Raw genomic sequence first — 12,579 nt, 5'->3', positions numbered from 1 at the left:
TAACTGCGATGCTTACCCTCCAGCCGTTGGTCTCGACGGCGGTCACTGGCAGCGGTCCCCTGCAATCTGAACATGTTTACCGTGCGCAGATAGACCTGTCGGTGGCCATTAAACGTGTTATTTTGTTCCATGTTTACCGGTCGGAGCGATCCAATTTGCCATGAATCAGGCCTCTAAACAGCCGCTCGCCGCGGCGCTTGTAGCGGGCCGGCGGGCGGGCGGCACGCGGCCGTGTTTTCCGAGCGGCCTCATCGAGGCGGCACCGGCGGGGCGGGGCCGGCGACGGCCGCGGCGGCGTCCGCCGGTCGGCAGGCCGCGTTTGGTCACGTCCTGACCGGCGCAGATCGCCTTCAGCCGGTAACGACCGGCGCGTACGTGCCCTATCGACGTGTGCCCGGATCACCTCCCCAGCCCCCCACCCCCACCTTCGCCCCTGTCGGGCGGATATATGACGTAATTGCCCACAGGGTGCCACGCCAGCGGCTGGAAGTGGACAAAGGCGTGGCCGTGGGCCGGCGCGCGACGTTGTCCAGCCGAAGGCACCGCCCGACTTTCTGCACCGTGCTCGCCGTCATAAACGTCCGAGTAAATTTGTCAACAGAATGGCCGCGTCATGAGGTCCTAGCACGAGGAATTAATCTTGCGCACGCCGGCCGCATAAAAAGGCCAGTAACGGACGTCGTTGGGCTGCGGCAGTCCTTCTGGGAGATTAACGCCTGGCCGTTACGCCGCCGCGAGCACCGCGAAACATGCGAGTGCGCTGGTCCTGCGCGTCTCGCCAGCGGTTAGGCTCCGCGGAGGTGGAATTGTGTAGCGTTCTGGTGCATTAAGGGGCGTGCTGTGCGTGTGTACCCAGGTGTGTGCACGAGGGAGTTCCCAGCGCGGATATTTGCTTCAGTTGTGGATGGATATGGTGTGTTTGCGTCTTTAGTGCTCTCACCGAACTACATTACATTGATTTGCGTGCCTCAGATAGCGGCGGTTTGTTTGTTCTCCGTAGGTTTTGCCCCCGCTTTTGCACGCTGTACATCGTTTCCACGCCTAAATAATATGAAGCCATCAACGGACAACGTCCGTTAAGTAGCTGTCCGCCGCATGGACTGGTGATTGAGCCTTCAGTGTGCTAACCATCGTCGGTTCACACAACTGCCCGGTTTTGTTTTTTTTACGAACCGCTCGCCGCATCGCCCAATGTGGTGACCGCAGGCCTGTCGTGGGATCAGTCAGAGCTCCCACCACCTTATTTCCGCCGCCGCCGCGGCGGCCGTAGTCAGCGCCGCGCGATCTGGGAGGAGCGGGCTGTGCGACCGGCCGAGGCGCCCGGAATTCTCCGCTTGCTCGCTCGAGCATGACGCTGATTGGAGCGGCTCCTGTCGGCCCTTTGTTTTCAGGCGATGGTGTTCCGCTCGCGCTGAGAAATCCGCTGGTTTGGACCGAGTTTTGAGCCGTCCAGCGCAGACCGGTTGAGAGAACTTGATAAACGACGGCGTTGAGCCTCGACCGAGCAGAAGCCAGCCGTCCGAATTCCGGACATCTCTCGCGCACCGGCTGGCTGGAGGAACGACGCGGTCTGGACGCCGACTCGAATTGGTCAAATTCACTCGACAACACGGCGGTCGAGTCGGCCAGCGGTCGTGCCGTCTGAGAGGCACGGTCACCTTCAGGGCACATGGGGCCCATCAGGGGCAGCCGCGCACCGCCGCGATGGCGACAGCCAGACGCTAGGCAGTCATGCAGCGCATCAGGACAGAGCCAGCTCGCTGGCGGCGTGTTCGGCCACAATAACCTCGGATCGTTCCACAGAAGTTATAGGTACACTCCGTGGGACTGCCACTTCCCCTTCCGCAAGACGAGGTGTCTTCAGCGGCCACCTTCCCAGGGCGCACATATGTCGTCTACGATGACTGGCCATCTTGTAAAGTATTGAGGTTTCCCGTGCTTCGAAACCCAAGCGTTTGTTTTGCTCGCCCGTTTCGCAAGCCACCGGACAGGAGACCAAACACAGCCGGTGGTTAATGGAGCTATTTTCTAAGCAGTGTTCCGCTCAGGGAGTCAGAGATCACTGCGGGAGTCGACGGAGAGTCCGTTCGAGTCAGCTGGCTTGGAAGCTCGGCATCCGCCGCGGCCTCTCCCCGGAGGAGCCGGTGTCCTCCCCAGTTGCCCGCTCAGAGCACCGGTGTCCTCCCAGTTGCCTGCTCAGAACACCGGTTTCCTCCGCAGTTGCCCGCTCAGAGCACCGGTATCCTCCCCAGTTGCCCGCCCAGAGCGCTGTTATCCTCCCCAGTTGCCCGCCCAGAGCACCGGTGTCCCCAATCGCTTTCCCAAAGGGCCGGTACCTTTCCCAGTCTCTCGCTCAGTGCCGTCCTCCCATCGCCGCCGCGTCTCCTCGTCCATCCCGTGGCGAGCGGCGGCCCATCCGCGTCGCTTCCGGCGCGGCGCCGCGGCCCCTTTCCGGCGCGGCGGGGCGGTTGCGGCGCTGCGGCGCCAGGAGCGGTGCCGCTCGACGGATGGGTGCCGCCGCGCGCGCTTGTTGTGAGGCACCGCACAATTACCACGGACGCCCGGCACCGACATCGATCAAAGGCCGGCGGCAGGCGGCGCCCACGGCGGTCAGAATCGTACGCGTGCGCCGCTGCGTGCCGCGTTCCCGATGTTGGTACGGATGGGTGTCTGAGGGGGAGGGGGGGGGGGGGGTGATTTGGAGGTATGATCTGGATGCGCTTGTGCTCAGACGAGGGCGGCAATCGTGTGATTTGCAAACGGTTTGGAAGACAGGGTGGGATGTCGCATCAACAAAAACCTGCGTCGAATTTGGTTCGTTTGTTGTCCTTGAGGCTCCGAGAAATGGGACTCGATCAAGCCTTCATCTGTTTTGCTCGAATATCTGAGCATTCTCCACGCAGCTGGAGTCTTGGGCTGGTTCAAGTTAACGTCACCAGCAGACAGCGGAGTGTGTGTCGCCATGACAGCTGTTTTTACGAACGTGGAGGGGAGATCGTTCTAGGACCTGGCCTTTTTAGGCACGCCGTGTCGGGTGTAGAAACTTCGGTGCGGACAGAGATGAATGTTGTCATTACGCACAATTTAGTCCGTTTATCTCGGAAAGTGCCATCGATTTTTCTCGTGAAGGACAACTTGAAATGGTGAACTATCGATGGACAAGTCTTGATAAATGGGCCGTAAAGGCGTGTCTGCCTGCCATGGTCAGGGTACGAATAACGCCATTGTGGCCACCCAATCCATCCCCTGAACAACACGTTTGAGCTGTAATGAACTAGTACTTCGTGAACTTTCCAAAACATTTTTGGATTTCCCAAAACGTCCAGTTCCGATGCGCATAATGATGATCCAATTTTTTCCGATATCTAATATTTCTGGGATTGAAAAACTGCTTGGGATAAAAATGCTGGGCCACCAAGTTGGCTGGAGTTTCTCCGGTGTGGCCGTCGAGTCACTGCTGCGTCCGCACCTAGCAGAACCGGAATATAATATCTTTTAATATATATATATATCCATATATATATATATATATCCATATATATATACACATATATTACGAACAACTCAACGTATATTTCGTTACCCGAATGTATCATGCGAAATCTTCGTTCGTGCGCGCCACAAACGAAATGCCGCACGTAGTTTATAGTGTGACCTATGAAACCATGAACACCAGTGCGAAAGTTAAAGTTTATTTGTGTATGCTGTTGGTTGGTATTGCTTGCTGTCACGATGTCCACGCCCTTCATATGCAAATGTGGTGCACTGAAGTGCACTCGTTACAGCGCATTGCGTGCACCCCACCGCCTAGTTTTTAAGTTGTGCTGAATTTATGACTTTCTGCGACTTCGTTTGCTGCGCAGGTCGGCAAATGAGGCCAGCGTGCCTAATTCAGCATGACCACATTTGTTATCGCCTGCATTGGTGCAGAAAGCATAGCCACGCGAGTATTTTAGCTTCAGCGCACTATGCGTATTTTGGTGGCCGCTGATAACGTGGCATGTGACACTACCATCAGTGACACAGCCTGAGTGGTGTCCGGCTGATAATTTTCCCCTGACCAGCCGCGTTTGCATTACTGTAGTTCAAAGATAGCATGACGTTATCACTTGGCTGTGCCTGATTACCAAGATGCTGGTAATTCCTGAATGCTCCGCCGGATAACTGGCGTCATGGCACCGGCACATCGGTGTGGACTGCCGCAGGCCCGGCCGTGCAAGGGTCATCAGGTGGCGAATTTCCTGTTCATGCTCCACGCGGGTTGTACGCCCCACAGACAGTGAGCAGCACGAACGAAAGCGTACCGCGAAACCATTTTAGGAACGCGGTGCTCCACGCGAAGAACACAGCGGGGTTACCCCGCGGCGCGACGGACCCCGGCCGTCCCCACGCCCCGGCCGTCCCCACGCGATTCAGTGATTCATGCCACACGGAGACGGCCATTCATCACGATCTGGCTTGCCCTGTGGTTCAGCGGTCGGTTCAGCCGCACCCGAGGCGCCATGCCACGTGCAGGGGTCACGTGATCAGTGAGGCCGGGTCACCGAGCGGCGCGCCACCGACCTCAGTGCGCTGCTTTGACGGGGGGGGGGAGACGGGTCCGCTTGTCAGCGTAAAACACTTTGAACTTCTGTGGGACCGCGCCACTTACGGGCAGTGTTCCACACATGTATGGAGTTTTGAACTGGAAAAGCCACCTTGGAGATCATTCGGTGTAGTTCACAGCCATGCCCTTCTTCTCTCCTGGGGACCTAAACTCCTAGTTTCTGAACTACACGTCTACAAACATACGCAGGACTAATTCGGGAGACTTTTTCTCAACGTCACCCAGGCATCCACGGCGCCAGAATAACGCCATTCAAATTCTCCCATTCCATTGGCCATGAGACGATGAAGGCCAATAAAAAATGGACTTGTCCGGTCGTTCATATCTGGCGTTCGTGAGCGCGATTTCCATACATAACCACCTTGAATTGGCTCTCAATCCATTTTATGCAACGTACAATGATGCCATCAAACAATGACGCATTGAGAAGCACATTTGATAAACAGAGATATTGTGTTGTCTGCGGCAGCCTATTTCGCTTAAATGATACCAGTAGCCATAAGTGAGCTTATTTCATCGTGTCTGATGCTTGCATCAATATCTTGTGATATGGACCATTGCCTTGAAATGGGCAATGGCTGATCAATGATGCGATCCACTTTGTTACAACAGCATGATCATGGATTGTCAGAGTAACGTCATGGATGACTTCTCAGGTGCACGGTGCGCTCCGAGTGCAAGAAGGCCCTCTCCAGCTCTCCCCGCTGGCTGACGATCGATGCCGGACAACAGTGTATCGACATGGAGAGGATCGAGCCGAGCCAGATCGCCGTCAGCCAGCCAGCGGAGGTCAGTACGTGCGTGTGCTGACTGGGATCAGGCCGATGCATCAGCCAGCGGAGGTCAGCACGTGGGTGTGCTGACTGGGATCAGGCCGATGCATCAGCCAGCGGAGGTCAGTACGTGGGTGTGCTGACTGGGATCAGGCCGATGCATCAGCCAACGGAGGTCAGTACGTGTGTGTACTGACTGGGATCAGACTGAAGTATCAGCCAGCAAGCGGATTTCGGTGTGGGGCATTACCGGCCGTCATGATGTTTTTACGCCAACTACCAGACAGGCGTACTTTGCGTTAAGACCAACTTCCGTGGCTTTCTGCATCTCCAAACTCTTCCCGCTTAGCTTCATCACTTTGGCCGGATGGTTGCAAGTGCGCGTAATACGGGTAGCGCGTCATTTCAGTGCTGTTCGTGCGAATTTTTCAACAGAGAGGGATGCAGTCTTATCGTGCATTACGACATGCGCGTATCCCTTCCAACGTGAGGTACCATGCACACTACCTGACTTACGCGCATGTGGAGCCCTTCAGCATTAAAAGGAGTGTTACACGGTTATGTGGGGTTCTGAACTGAAATAGCCATCTTTAAGACCTGTCGGTGCTGTTCACAATCCTGCCCTTAAGACCTAAGCCGCTCTAGTTTCTGAGCTACACGCCCACGCCCGCGAAAATGAGGAAGCGTTTATCGGGGAGAGTATTACAAAGAAGCCTTAGCATTAATGACGACATAATAACGGCATCCAAATCCTGCCATTCCATAAGCCAGGCGGCGATCAATGCCCCCAAAAATCGAGGTGTTCGTATCTGGCGTTCGTGAGCGCGATTTCCAGCTATAACGGCCATCAATTGGCCCTCAATCAATGTGATGCAAGGTTCGATGACGTAATCAAACTATGACGCATTGAGCAGCGTATTTACTTAACAGAGCATTGTGTTGTCTAGACCAGCCTTTTCCACTGAAAAAGTATACCAAATGTGACAAGTAAGCTTGTTCCATCATATATGGTGCTTGCTTCAATATCTTCAAATGTGAAACATCCCTTTTTCATCAGCCATGATCAATCAAACATCAGTTGGATGACCCTCGCCGGATGTCCTCATCTTGCTGAAAGGTTCTCTAGACATAACAGATGACTTGGCAACGGAAAGCCTTATATCCTGTTGAACTTCATGTTTTACATGCTTTGCATGGGCGCAGCTTTAAAAGAGAAAACCGTTGCGAGATGAGCTCTCCTCTGATCCGATTCACCTTAGGTGCCTCATTCAGCTGTCCGAATTTAAGTCATTAGATTTTGTCATGTGGAGTAATCCGAGGCATCTTTTCATTTTGAGTTTCGTTTAATTGTGGCTTGTGTATGCTTAAGGAGTATGCTTAACGGTGCCCCATGTTCAGGAGTCTCCCTGTTGATCTCATAGAGATCGTTTGGTGCGGGTGGTGGGTTGCAGGCTTCGAGCCCCCCCCCCCCCTCCCTCCGCCTAATTAATACGATGTCGGATCTAATTTTCAGAGCATTCTGAGCTCCGGAATAAAAAAATCCACCAATCCATCACTCCGCCACGCAATAAAACAGGCGCGCAGCCGGATTCTTTCCTATTACGTTACTTCTATGTTTCATAAAGTGGTGTTACGAAGCCATAAACTGTGTCTGGAGTGCCAGGACTCGAGGCTAGCTATCAACTCTCTCTTCACTCGTCCTTTCAACAGCGCTCCTTGCTCGGGTCACTTGTTGGCCGGCAGTGTTTCCTAGTGTTCGGGGACGATACTCTACCCTAACATACCCTCTTATGTTGCGCAAATTATGAATATTTAAGCTGCAGGGAATGTTGAAGCAATTCGATCTGGTTGTCGCCAGCTGAGGTCACTAAAGTACTTTCAAATGTCAGTTGCTCTACCTGACCGAAGCAAGCGTGTAAGCGAAATCAGCAATACAACATTGTCAGATGTTTTGCTCAGGCCTTAGCGATGGGGCTAGTTTGATCAAACGCCCTGATCACCAGCGGGATTCGAGTGGAACGGCAGGGACTCCGCTCCATTAACATCAGCTCAAGGATCATTTTATTCACGTGATGCTGTCCGCTGAAAATAAATTGAGCAAAACTACGCGTGCTTCCCCGTATTTTTGACGTCCTCCACGTCCTTGAGTGACGTGAACAAGCAAGCGTTGATTGGATTCGCCTCTTGACCATCGATTGGGCAGCCATGATGGACCCCAATCACGAGTGAGGGGGCGACAGCGTTGACCTCGCGTAGGAAGGACGTGCTGGGAGGACATCCCTGAAGCCACCTGTCGCTAGAAGTGGGTTACGAGTGGAATAGGTGTGGCATCCACCAGCTGACCCTTGCCATGCTCTGCCTTTCCGGGTCGTTTCAGTGCGTAGTCAGGGTCGTCAGGAGCGTCGGTGCTAACTTTTGCTTAACTTCCAGCTACATCAGCATGGTAGCATGCGGTCTTAATTATCGCTAACATATATTAGTGGCGTTAGCGGAACTGGTACGGGCAAGCAAGTTATTGGATACATTTTCCGCTAGATAATACGCACATATTCTCCCGCTGACTAACCAGGCATGGGAATAATGAGATGTGATATCGTATAATATCAACGTAACGCTATCCCGCGCAGGTCTTAGGATGCAGCGTATCCGGTGACCTGACAATTCCGGTGTTATAAAATACAAATTGAATGGTAACAGAAGTGAGATTGCCACTACAGCTGGGAGAAAGCTGAGCAGATTGGCGACGTGAGACCCCACGGCGGCGCGTGTCACGGCGTGGCCGACTCGGGCGGGTCGATAGGGCCAGCGGCTCTGCTGAACCTCGACCAGTCCCCAGGGCGACCATGGACCTGACAGTGCCGCCGGCTTTCAGTGGATGTGGTCGTGGCCTTGTAGCAAATATTTCAGTTTGTTCATCGATCGTGGTGTGTTTCAACGGACCCATGGTGAGCAACACCGGCAACAGCGGTGTTGCTTCTTCAGGAGACGTCGCCGATGTTGTTGGGCATGTTCCGCTTGCAGGTACTTGGCGTTTACAGGGTCTTCCTTTCCTGTCGCGCATGCGGATGCATGCATTGACAATATATCATATCATTGCGCCGGCTTTTGCAGAGTGTTCTTGTCGACTGGTCTTGAGTCCAATGCTTTCCCACGCTCGTAGTATTTAAGCTGCATCCCCCCGTAATTCGTCACGTCGCACGGTACATCGGCCAATCAAAAGAACCCCCATGACTCTCGGCCAATCAAAAGAGCCGTTATGACTCAATGGCCAACCAGCTTATCAGCGACAAACGCCACCGGGAATGAAGAACTGAATCTCGCTTTCTCAGTGCCTGTCAGCGTGCTTGGCTCAGTGTTGTTACGTCGTTCGTTTCCGGCCGCTACCGTGGGCTGCTCACTCACAGTCCATAAAAGTGGGGCGGTCGAACGCCATTCTCGTGAAGAGGCAGTAGCGTATCCCCCGCCCACGATGTAACAATCAATTAAAGCTCTGCTACTGCAGCCTGCCAAACACGCTGCGGCTGTCGAACGTGACTGAACCGTGACAAATGTCCGCGCACCACGTCAGCACGCTGTTACAAGCGTCGGAACGTCGTCCTAATGCATATTCAAATTGGTGTACCTACGCTGAAAACTGCATCGTTAAACCCTTTGTCCCTGTTCGTTCGGGAATATATATTGCGTAGTGTAGAGTTGAATAATTAAGTTCCATTCATATCTGAGTCCGCTGCCATATAATCTGAATATGCATAGACATTAACGACGCGCGTGCTCATTTGCATATGTTCGCGATGCCAAGAATCCCTTCGGAGTGGTCGATCTTTATCACGGCAGTTTCGCGCGCCGGAATTTCATGCATGCAGATGCGCAGCATCTATCGACAGACCGCAGTGTGCATGACAACATGAAGATTAGGCTGTTTCTCTCCACAATGAAAGAAACAGTTGAACAGGGGCTGAGCCGATCTGTGTTGCTGGCATCAGCGTTGCTGGAAAATCGGTGCCATCGCATATCTAAGGGTGGTTTGGTGTGCTACATTTTACCCTCTTCGATGACTTAAATGTGTCGGAATGCCTGTCCCAGCTTCTTTTTCCAGAAAATGTCTTTTCATCCACCAGATAGGTAAGGGTGGTCTGGTGACATCCGCTCCTTTCTTGTCACGCATTAAGCGCTCACGACGGTTTTATTACAAGCCCCGGCCTTCATTCACTGAATGATACTGAAGTTCTTGGCTAATATTTTATATGTCGCAAAGCTGGTTGTGCATTCTGAGTTGAGCTGTTCGACAATAGGCTTCGGCTCACAGCAGATTCGCACATGCAGTTGCTTTGCACATTCGCGCCACAGCAGGCAGTTTCTCGGACGGACCATAGTTGTTACCGAAAGCCCTACCTCTGCTCGGCATTCTTCACCCCACTTCCTGACTGGGATCAGCAGTCACACGCCCCCCCCCCCCCCCACCCCACCTCCCGCCGCGGCCCATTCCAGTCGCTGAGACCTGCCGCGCCCCAGTCATTAAGGTTGGCCGCGCCCCAGTCATTAAGGCTGGCCGCGCCCCAGTCGCTGAGGCTGGCCGCGCCCCAGCCCCTGAGGTTGGCCGCGCCCCGGTCGCTGACGCTGGCCGCGCCCCAGCCGCTGAGGTTGGCCGCGCCCCAGTCGCTGAGGTTGGCCGCGCCCCAGCCGCTGAGGCTGGCCGCGCCCAGCCGCTGAGGTTGGCCGCGCCCCAGTCGCTGAGGCTGGCCGCGCCGCGGTCGACAGCCGGCGGAGGCAGCCCGGACGCGCCGTGAAGGCTGCTGTGCGGGGAGAGTGCCGCCGGTCGTTTTTGCTAAGTGGTGGTGCGAGGCGGCGAGGACCCGGAGACCTGTCACCGCTTCCGGGACAGCTGACCTGGCTAATCTGCGGTCTGGGGAGGGGACACGGGTGTATTCTCGAGGGGTGGCGGTTTTTGTCGAGCAGGTTGAATTGCCTAACCTTCGTCGCCTGCCATGGTCTCCGTGAAGAGATGAGACGAAATTAATATTGATGAGGGCACAGGATGTTGTTAGCGGCCACGGAGAGTTCGGGCCAACTGAGAACATCCGACGAGCTTTCAGCGGACGGCCACCGGGACGATTTGTCACAGAGAGGATATAAGATGGATCGGTGGTTATTGGGGTCATTTCGGGCGTGTATCTTTGAGCCGGCATTACACTGGCAGCCTACTCCTTACATGACATATGACTGCTCAGCCTGATTAATAGCAGGGATGGGACCATGTCCGGGACAAGTTAACCTTCGCCATGATGACTGGGATGTCGCCCGCCTTGCATGAGCGAGGCGCGGCCATCCACTGTAGCGCAACCAGAACAGTTCCGGTGGGCGAGCCGGGAAGCGCCAGCACAGGCACGCGCCAGTGCACACACGTGGCGGCGGGGCCGGGGAGTCGGCGCAGAGGGGCACTGGGGCGAATCGTGGATCCAGAACATATTAATTTGTCATACTGGACCGTTGGCATGGTAACTTCGTGCATGTTTTGCTACAAATACCCACGGACATGTTGAAGCCCGCGCTGACGTTGTCATTTGACCCCGCCGGAGACTGCAACGCATCGCACATGCACACCACCACCGGTGTTGACCAGGGCAGCGCGGCAGACGTACGTCACGCAGCCTGACGCGCGGAGAGCGTGGCTTTGTCGTATTCGAGGTCGCTCGCTCCGACCAGCGGAGTGCCTCGGTCTGCCCCCCCCCCCCTCCCCACCAGGCTGCCGGCAGCTGACGGCGCTCCCAGTGGGCCACAAAGGAGGGTCGGGCCGCCCGTTCCTCGACAGCCGGCCCGGGCGTCAGTGGCCCCTCCGATTAGGCGCGGTCTTTGATCCTCGCCATTGTCGGCTGGAGAGCGGCGCCGAGCGCGCCGCCGAGACCCGCTTGCCTCGGCCGTCCACAGACGCGCGTGATGGAGCGGGCTGATTAGCGTCGCCGCCACGAGTGGGCGCTGTGTATGGGCTCGTGGAGATCGTGGGACACGCGCCACGGCCCGGGACGACGCCATGGGCGACAGGTTCGGCGCGGGTCTGTCCAGCCGCGGCTGGCACCGAGCCAGGCTCTCATTTGGAGACTGAAGCGGCTCTGACTTCGTTATAGATTGGACGCCCTGCACCGATCTCAAGCGGGAGCGTCACCGTGACTTGTGAGGCCGCGCTCGACTTTAAACACGGTTCTTGGTGCTGATTGGTGGGCTTCTGGAGGCCCTCACTGCCGTCGCGACCCGGAGGAAAGTTTTACTGCCGGATGAGACCCCTCCAGCGCCGGCCCTCGCTCGCTGCTAGTGGGTACCTGACAGAGCTACAGGCACGCGGGAAGATAACTATCGGGGATCTCTGCCGTTCCATCCCTGCCGTGGGGATGCAAGCAGGGGTGGATTTGCGTAGCTGCGGCCATTATGACCTGTTTGATGAGAAAACATGACAAAAATGCCGGGATCCGCCGTCATCTCCTCACATAATGCCGTCTAATGGGGTTGGAAGAAAGGAAAGTGCGGTGCGTCCCTTGGCGTGGGAATCGCCTGGCGTGGGACGGAACCGTAAACGGGTTTTATGGTTACTAACACTTCCTACAGCGAATACGAGGAAGGTCCACAGGATAGTCAGGCGAGCAACGTGCGTTGGTGCATGCCGAAAATGTCTACAAGGTTACGGTGCTTGTCATGTAGATGGCGTTACCGGTGCGTAAAATGTGTCCACGATACAACTGGCTGATTTTTATCACAACTTGGCCTCAATACGTCGGCTTCTGTATCCTGTAACATAGTTTTTGATGTTTGTTAGTCTACGTAGGCATGATTTTGTAAATGCTGTCACACTTAAAAAAAGATATTCTTAATCTTGGTCAATCATACGAATTTGGAAGAACGTCGTAATCGGACAGGTTTGGTGAATCTTGGTTACAGAAGATAGCTTTCTATAGTGCGACAATGAATACAATCTTTGCAAATGTTCCACTGACACTAAGCCAACATCCGTGTGATCGTCCCAGTGCGGCTCCATACTGTAGCCGTCCCCGCTCCCGCGTTGGCCCGGACTCCTACACCCCACCAGCTCGCGCTGGTCGCTCGCCTCGGGTATTAGGTGGCCGTCGGCTGGCTGGCGGCTCGCCTCCCGGCCAGATTAGCGCTGCTCAGGCGGCCGTCCCCCTCCCCGTCCATCAGCCGGCAGCCGCCACC

This window comes from Pollicipes pollicipes, unplaced genomic scaffold, assembly GCF_011947565.3.
Source record: "Pollicipes pollicipes isolate AB1234 unplaced genomic scaffold, Ppol_2.1 Scaffold_3447;HRSCAF=4054_pilon_pilon_pilon, whole genome shotgun sequence".
Lineage (NCBI taxonomy): Eukaryota > Metazoa > Arthropoda > Thecostraca > Pollicipedomorpha > Pollicipedidae > Pollicipes > Pollicipes pollicipes.
Note: the sequence above shows the minus strand (reverse complement) of the source record.